This window comes from Macrobrachium nipponense, chromosome 43, assembly GCF_015104395.2.
Source record: "Macrobrachium nipponense isolate FS-2020 chromosome 43, ASM1510439v2, whole genome shotgun sequence".
Lineage (NCBI taxonomy): Eukaryota > Metazoa > Arthropoda > Malacostraca > Decapoda > Palaemonidae > Macrobrachium > Macrobrachium nipponense.
The window spans coordinates 17388178-17395677 of record NC_061104.1 but is presented as its reverse complement, the minus strand read 5'-3'; positions in this window follow the sequence as shown (position 1 = coordinate 17395677).

The following is a 7500-nucleotide window of genomic DNA, read 5'->3' as shown; positions in this document are numbered from 1 at the left end:
ATATTTCCTACCTGAAGCCATCCCATACTTGGGAAACTTCTAAGTGTGTCTGCACACTAAAGTAAAACATATCAAAATCAGATTGAATTATGTGGTTTTTTAGTGATCATCATCATCATCATCATCATTGTTTTATTTTTTATGTTTTAGTAATATGAATGCCTGAAGGTGACTGAATTTATTAGGATAAAAAAACCGCTCCTGTATAATTCATAAGTTTCCTATCAAGTGATGTATAGAATTTATCGACAGACTTGTATTTTGAGATGTCCGTATTAAAATAGCCTAACTCAAAACGTGCTGATTTAAACTTGAGAAAAGTATTAATTTATTATGGGAAAAAAAATTGAGAAAAACTGATTATTAAAGTTTCAGTAACCTTCTTACTGTCTTCATAAAAAATTCCAACTTTAAAAGCTTTTTGTAATAATGATAAAATCCGTGTGGATCTTGTTTGTCCTCCCAGGGTGGGAACGGGGTAGGTAGAGGATTGGGAGAGTACAGGAGACATGACACATTCACCCACCTCCTGCAGACCTGTTTGTCCGGCCCGGCTGGTGGCGGGGTAAGTAGGGGACCAGGAGGTTAGGGTTGACATGATTTACAGCTCCAGCGCAGCATAGCACGGCCCTATCAAGCTCGCAGTGATAATAATAATAATTTTCAGTAGTGAGAGGAAGAATGACTTTTTCACACAATTTGGATTCGTATTCACTCTCTCTCTCTCTCTCTCTCTCTCTTTTGATCTTGCAGTTGGATTTTTCTTTGCATCCTAATGATCCGCTCTTCTTTATATTCTTTGTTGATGCAAATGCATCTGCAAATGTATAAAAGTCGTGAAATTCTAATACAGATATCAAGGTAGCCAGTGAGATGAAAGGCTCGCAGTAACTTTCAAAAGATATTACGTTATTAAGTCAGACAAATGTGATTCATTTGGCACACTGGAAGGATAAAGCATTCTGGTGTCGTCACTTTTAAAGGAAATAGGTGTAAAGGTAATATATATATATATATATATATATATATATATATATATATATATATAAAATCTTTTTGACTAAATTGGCTAATAATGTTTTCTTTTGTATTTATATAATAAGTCAGTCACCTAAGTAGTATGTACGTGTGTATGTCCGCTAAAATTCTTTTGTAGTTGATCTTAATTTCTTCATTAAATCCGAGAATGAATGGGGGAATTAATGCCTGAGAGAGAGAGAGAGAGAGAGAGAGAGAGTACTTTATTCCATTATTTATTACACGTGTCATGAGTCATTAAAGTCATTTAGTACGAACATTATATATATATATATATATATATATATATATATATATATATATATATATATATATATATATATATATATATGCCTTAGAATGTTATTTTCTTCACGAGGAGATTATTGAAAGGCTTATCAGATAAATGTTCCTTCACTTAATTAGCGGCTTCTGGCAATTTTTGTGTTCGTGCGCGCTGGCGCGCGAGAGAGAGGGGTGGGGTGGGGGGGGGGGGGGATGGGGGGGGGGGTTTGGGCAATACTAATATGGAGACAAGGGCAGTGAATTTCCGTATTCTCTCTCTCTCTCTCTCTCTCTCGCTCTCTCTCTGACAATTATAAGCTTGGAAAAGTCAATGTAATTCATAGCTAAAAACCGCATTTAGTTTCGACGATTTCCTTAGCACTTCATCGTCAAAGTATTTTCCATTAAGAAAATTTTTATTTTTTTCCTTAGGAAAAGCAAAACCAACCCGTAACTTTAAGGGGGGTGGGGGGGTCGGGGAGGACAACGATTATGATCCGCCGTACTATTCCAACTTTGCAGAGCTGGTACATACATAGTGGCGCGAGTCGGTCTGGAAAAGTATTCAGCATCCCGCAGTGAACAACAGTCAGTGTGGCCTAAGCCATTGAACTGTGAGGTGGTGTGTGCTCGCGCTCTTTGCTCGCCAAGTTGCGCTCTCTCTCTCTGGTGACTGGACTCACCTGGTCAGAGAATGATTATTTAAATGTTAGCGATAATTTCATGTCATGGAGTTTAACTGAATAGCTTTAACGGTTTTTAACATATACGGAGAACTCGCTAGTGGTTTATTAATTTTGCGGATGTTCTGTTGCAGTCATTTTAGACTTAGATTAAAAAGGAAACTACTGCAGTCGCGCGCGAGATCTGTTGTAATGGTTATATGGTCAGTATTTATTGATGGAATAAGCATAATATATATACATATACACATAGACATACGTACATACTTGCTCATACTCTAATACATGTTCTAAGGACTTATGTAGTGGTAACTGTCTTTTTGATTGTTAGACAAAACGGTTAATATATATACGTATATATATATATATATATATATATATATATATATATATATATACATACATATGTATATTTATATATATGTGTGTTCGTAGACATTGCACCCGGATATGCACGTGTGTATGCGTGTACCTGTACGGCAGTATGACATGCAGACAAACCATGTATGTATAATATATATATATATATATATATATATATATATCTTATATATATGTATATGTGTATATATTATGTATGTATATATATATATATATTTATCTATATGATTTGTATATGTATATATATATATATATATATATATATATATAATATTATATATATATATTATATCTATATATAATATATATATAAATATCACCGCATATATGAAACGAGAATTAAAATGTCCTGGGGTCTTTTTTTTTTTCAACTTTACAGGATAGTATATTTTTTCATGGTATAATCTCCTTGATAATGTTTACCTCTTTACCTGTAAAAGACTGAAAATATACTTTTAACTTTTCCTTTCGATTAACTGGACGTGTTTTATTTGAGTTTTATTCCACATATTTCGAGCAGGTTCAATTAAAACGAATTTGTTTCGTTCTTCAAGAATTCATTAGTTAAACGTGAGTTTTTAATTCTTCTGTTTCATAAGTTAACATTGTCATTCGTAAACACCATCAAATCTCTCTCTCTCTCTCTCTCTCTCTCTCACATTCAAATTTAATGAGAGTAACGCGTTTGTGCATATGATATTTCTTTTTATTTTGCTATGTCAGTCTTGTGGGATTTCATTTAGTTTCATTTACTTTTGTGAATAGTTTGACTCTTTCTTAGTTTTCCATTTCAACATTTTTCTTATATATTTCTCTTCTCTTACTTATTGTGATCTTTTATATAACTTTTGTTCTTTGGCTTTTTCGTGTATTAGTTGTGGCCCAATTTTTTAATCGTCTTTCGTAATCATATTCCACTTTGTGTAAATGATACAATTGATTAAGTTTTTGCATTATCTTTCCTTCTTTTCGTTTTGCACTTTCCTGTTGCTTATTTATGTCTGTGTAGTTAATTTTCTTTGACGCGAATTTTTATTTGTTAATTGTTCATTTTTGTTGCTTCATTCCGATCGATTTAATTCCTCTTTATTTCATTTTTTTAGTCATCTTGACATATTTCCTTTCATACTTCTTGCACATTTCCTTTGTGTTTTTCCCTCATACACGTTTCTATTTTATATATTCTTACTTATATCTTTCCCGTTAAGCCTTTCTCTGCTTATTTCCTTTGCTTTTCATTCTAACTTTCTGCTTATTTCCGTTTCCTTTCATACCAACTTTCTGCTTATTTCCTTTGCCTATCTTTTTGACTTTCTGCTTATTTCCCTTGCCTTTCATTCCAACTTTTTTTTTTCTTATACCTTTAGATGCCTTTCATTCTAACTTTTTTTTTTTTTTCTTATACCTTTAGATGCCTTTCATTCTAACTTTCTGCTTATTTCCTTTGCCTTTCATGCTAATTTTCTGCTTATTTCCTTTGCCTCTCTTTTTAGACTTTCAGCTCATTTCCTTTGCCTTTCTTTTGGACTTTCTGCTTATTTCCCTTGTTTTTCATTCTAACGTTCTGCTTATATCCATTGTCTTTCATTCTAACTTTATTTCCTTCCCCTTTCATTCTAATTTTCTTTTTGGTTTTCCCTGCGACTTTTACATATTTACTTCCCATTACTATCTTCTATTGTACCTTCTTACGTCTCTCTTATTTTATTTGTAATCATTTTTCCCTCTCAAATCTCTGTAACATTTTGCATTTTTTTTCTCTCTCTCTCTTACTCGAATTTTTCTCATTTTCTTCAAATAACATTCTTCAATTGTACCCAACCATTCTCTTCGAAGTGTTCTTCCTCCTTCCATTTTTCTTGTATGTACTTATTTGCTTCTTATTGATTTGACCATCCCTCTTACATATTTGTCATTCATTATTCTCTTCAGTCATTCTTTTTCTAATCCTTTCACAATTCTTATCTTATTTTCTTCTCATTACACTTTTCTTCCTCATTATACGTTTCTTCCCTCCTACTCTCTCTCTCTCTCTCTCTCTCTCTCTCTCTCTCTCTCTCTCTCTCCCGATTCTTATGTCTCTTATTTTCTTCTCATTACTCTTTTCTACTTCATTACACGTTTCTCTCTCTCTCTCTCTCTCTCTCTCTCTCTCTCTCTCTCTCTCTCTCTATACTTAGCCCTTATACGCTAGGCAACTTTAAGGGCCGGATTAACCGACTCATTGTTCGGTGAGAAATAAAGATGCGTCGGGCGGGTGGTTAATTACACCTTTTGCTTTTATGAAAGTTAACAACCGATGCCATTGTTGCCTTGTCTACTATTGTTCCGTCATTCCGGGAAACTCGGCATCTCTCTCTCTCTCTCTCTCTCTCTCTCTCATTTGTAAATGGGGGTTTTGCATTCGCGTGCGAAAGGCTTATGTATATTGTTTATGTGTTTATGTATATAGGTATGTACATGTAAGTTATATATGAATATTTTATATATATATATATTTATAATTTTGTGATTTGCTTAGGCGGTATAGTGTTTTACATTGTATTATTAAACAAGAGCAATATATATGTTTTATTAGTTTTTAAGTTGTTTTTAAAACTTTTGTGTACTTTGACTTTAATTACACATGGTATTGAACAGTAACTATTCATATTTCATGAGTTTCTTCAAGTGGGTACGTAACGTACTTTGGCCTATAGCGTCATGAGTCTCACGTTTGTTTGAGCCAAAACTTACCTTTGTTATCCTCAGTTGCAATTAAACGAATTCAGATAATTTCAAAGAAGGTTAAAGGAAACAGTTTGTGTGTGTGTGTGTGTGTGTGTGTGTGTGTGTGTAAAATGTTTATGGTGTTACATAGTGACTTTAGATAAGATAAACTTTAGGTAGTTTTCTGATGCTGAAACGAGAAAATGTTTTTGGTGTTACATAGTGACTTTACATAAGTTTTTCCTCAGTAAAAACTGATTCATTAAACATTTTTTCAAGGATCAGTGGTTTATGAAAAATATATAAAAGAGGCTTTGCTGAACACGGCTTCAGGCATGAAGACTTTTCTTGCAAAAAAAATTGGAGTGGGGGAGATGTTTGTTTGTTTGTTTTTGTTTTTTGTATGAAGAATGATTATTAGGATAACTTACTGAAAAACGAACACGTCTGTATTACAAAGTGGAAAAACCTTTAATTTTTGTAAGTTTAATTTAATTAAAGTCAGGTTCCGTACAAAACGACGTTCATTTACGAAAAAAAAAATAGTGAATAACTAATTATATAAACGAATAAATGTACATTGACTTAGGGTTAAAAACAAAATCAGGAGATTTTTATTTTTTTTTTTTTTATTTATTTTTTTTTTTAATTCTGGCCGAAGTGAGGATAACGTGTCATGGTACGTTTTTTTTTTGTTTTTTGTGTATTTGAATTGAAACACCATTGAATACATGTGTAGCAATAAGGAACAGACAAAACTGGAAAATTAATATATAGAATATTAAGCACCAGTGACGCATTATGTTAATTATTTCGTGCATTTTTATCAAAATATACGGTTGAATGCATATATATAATAGTAAGGATGAGACAAAATAGGATAATATAATTATACGCATTCATAACGATAGGTGTTTGTGAATAGATATACAAGCACTAAAACATATATGTAAAATGACAATTATTAAAACCGAAAAATATTTAAGCAACAATATTTAAGCAACAATGAGAAAACAATAATTAGGAAAATAGAGAAGTACCTTTATAAAATTAACGCAGCTGAGGCAGCAATTACTTTTAATAAAACATGTTTAAAGGAGGGTTTACTTCCAGCATATATTATTATTATTATTATTATTATTATTATTATTATTATTATTATTATTATTATTATTATTATTATTCAGTAGATGCAACCTATTCGTATGGAACAAGCCCACTTGAAATTCAAACTTTCAAAGAGTATGCTGTTCATCAGGAAGAAGTAAGAGGAATTAAAGTGAAATGCAGAAATAAGAGATCCCACTTATTAAAAAAGAAAGGAAAAATATAACAAATAGATGAAAGTGTATTTAAGTGCAAGAAGATTAGTATTTAGAGTAGTAATGCACTGCATTTTCCCTTGAACTTCTGAAGTTGCAGTTGCACTAAAAAGACTGGTAGGGGTTTAGAGAAAAACAAAAACACGCACACAAACACGTGCAAGTAAAACAGCAGGTACGAGAAACAAATAAAACACACACGTATTGATCTACGCGTATTTAATAGCCGGGGGTTTAATCCCTCATAAATATCGTCAGTGAGGAGGTGATCCGAGACTCATCACCTGCTTTCCCTCACTCCTCCTCCCCCTCCTCCTCCTCCTCCTCACACACTTGGGAAGAGATCTTTTCATTTCCATTTATTGCCGATTGCATTCCTCTCTCTCTCTCTCTCTCTCTCTCTCTCTCTCTCTCTCTCTGGAGTTACTGTTGGGAAGAATTTTCTGTCCTGGGAGTTTAATGATAATTTGTATTACCGATTAAAATTAGGTTTTTTATATTTAAAAACTAGCCTTCTCTCTCTCTCTCTCTCTCTCTCTCTCTCTCTCTCTCTCTCTCCTCTCTCTATCTCTCTCTCTCTCTCTCTCTCATGGAGTTACTGTTGGGAAGAATTTTTCTGTCCTGGGAGTTTAAATGATAATTTGTGTTACCGATTAAATTAGTTTTTTTATATTTAAAAACTAGCCTTCTCTCTCTCTCTCTCTCTCTCTCTCTCTCTCTCTCTCTCTCTCTCTCTCTCTCTCATGGAATTGCGAATAGGAAGACTTTATCGCTGTTAGTTTTAATCATTTGTATTATCGTCGAGATTTTTATATTTGGGAACTTTCCTTTTATTTTCTAATAACGATTAAAATACCATAATTTTTGCATATTAAAATTTTTTTGCCATTTTCTTGAAAGGTAAAATTTACCATCTTTGTAATACTTGTTTCGATTTAAGCGAATGTCATTTTTGTCAGGAGACATTATTATAGATAATTATATCCAATAATGTTCATCAAAACCTTAGAATGAATAGTAATATGTGTTTTTTTCTTTCTCTGAAGAAGGAATTTTGGATGCTACATTGAATATTGTCGTTCAATTCTGCATCCTTTTATCTT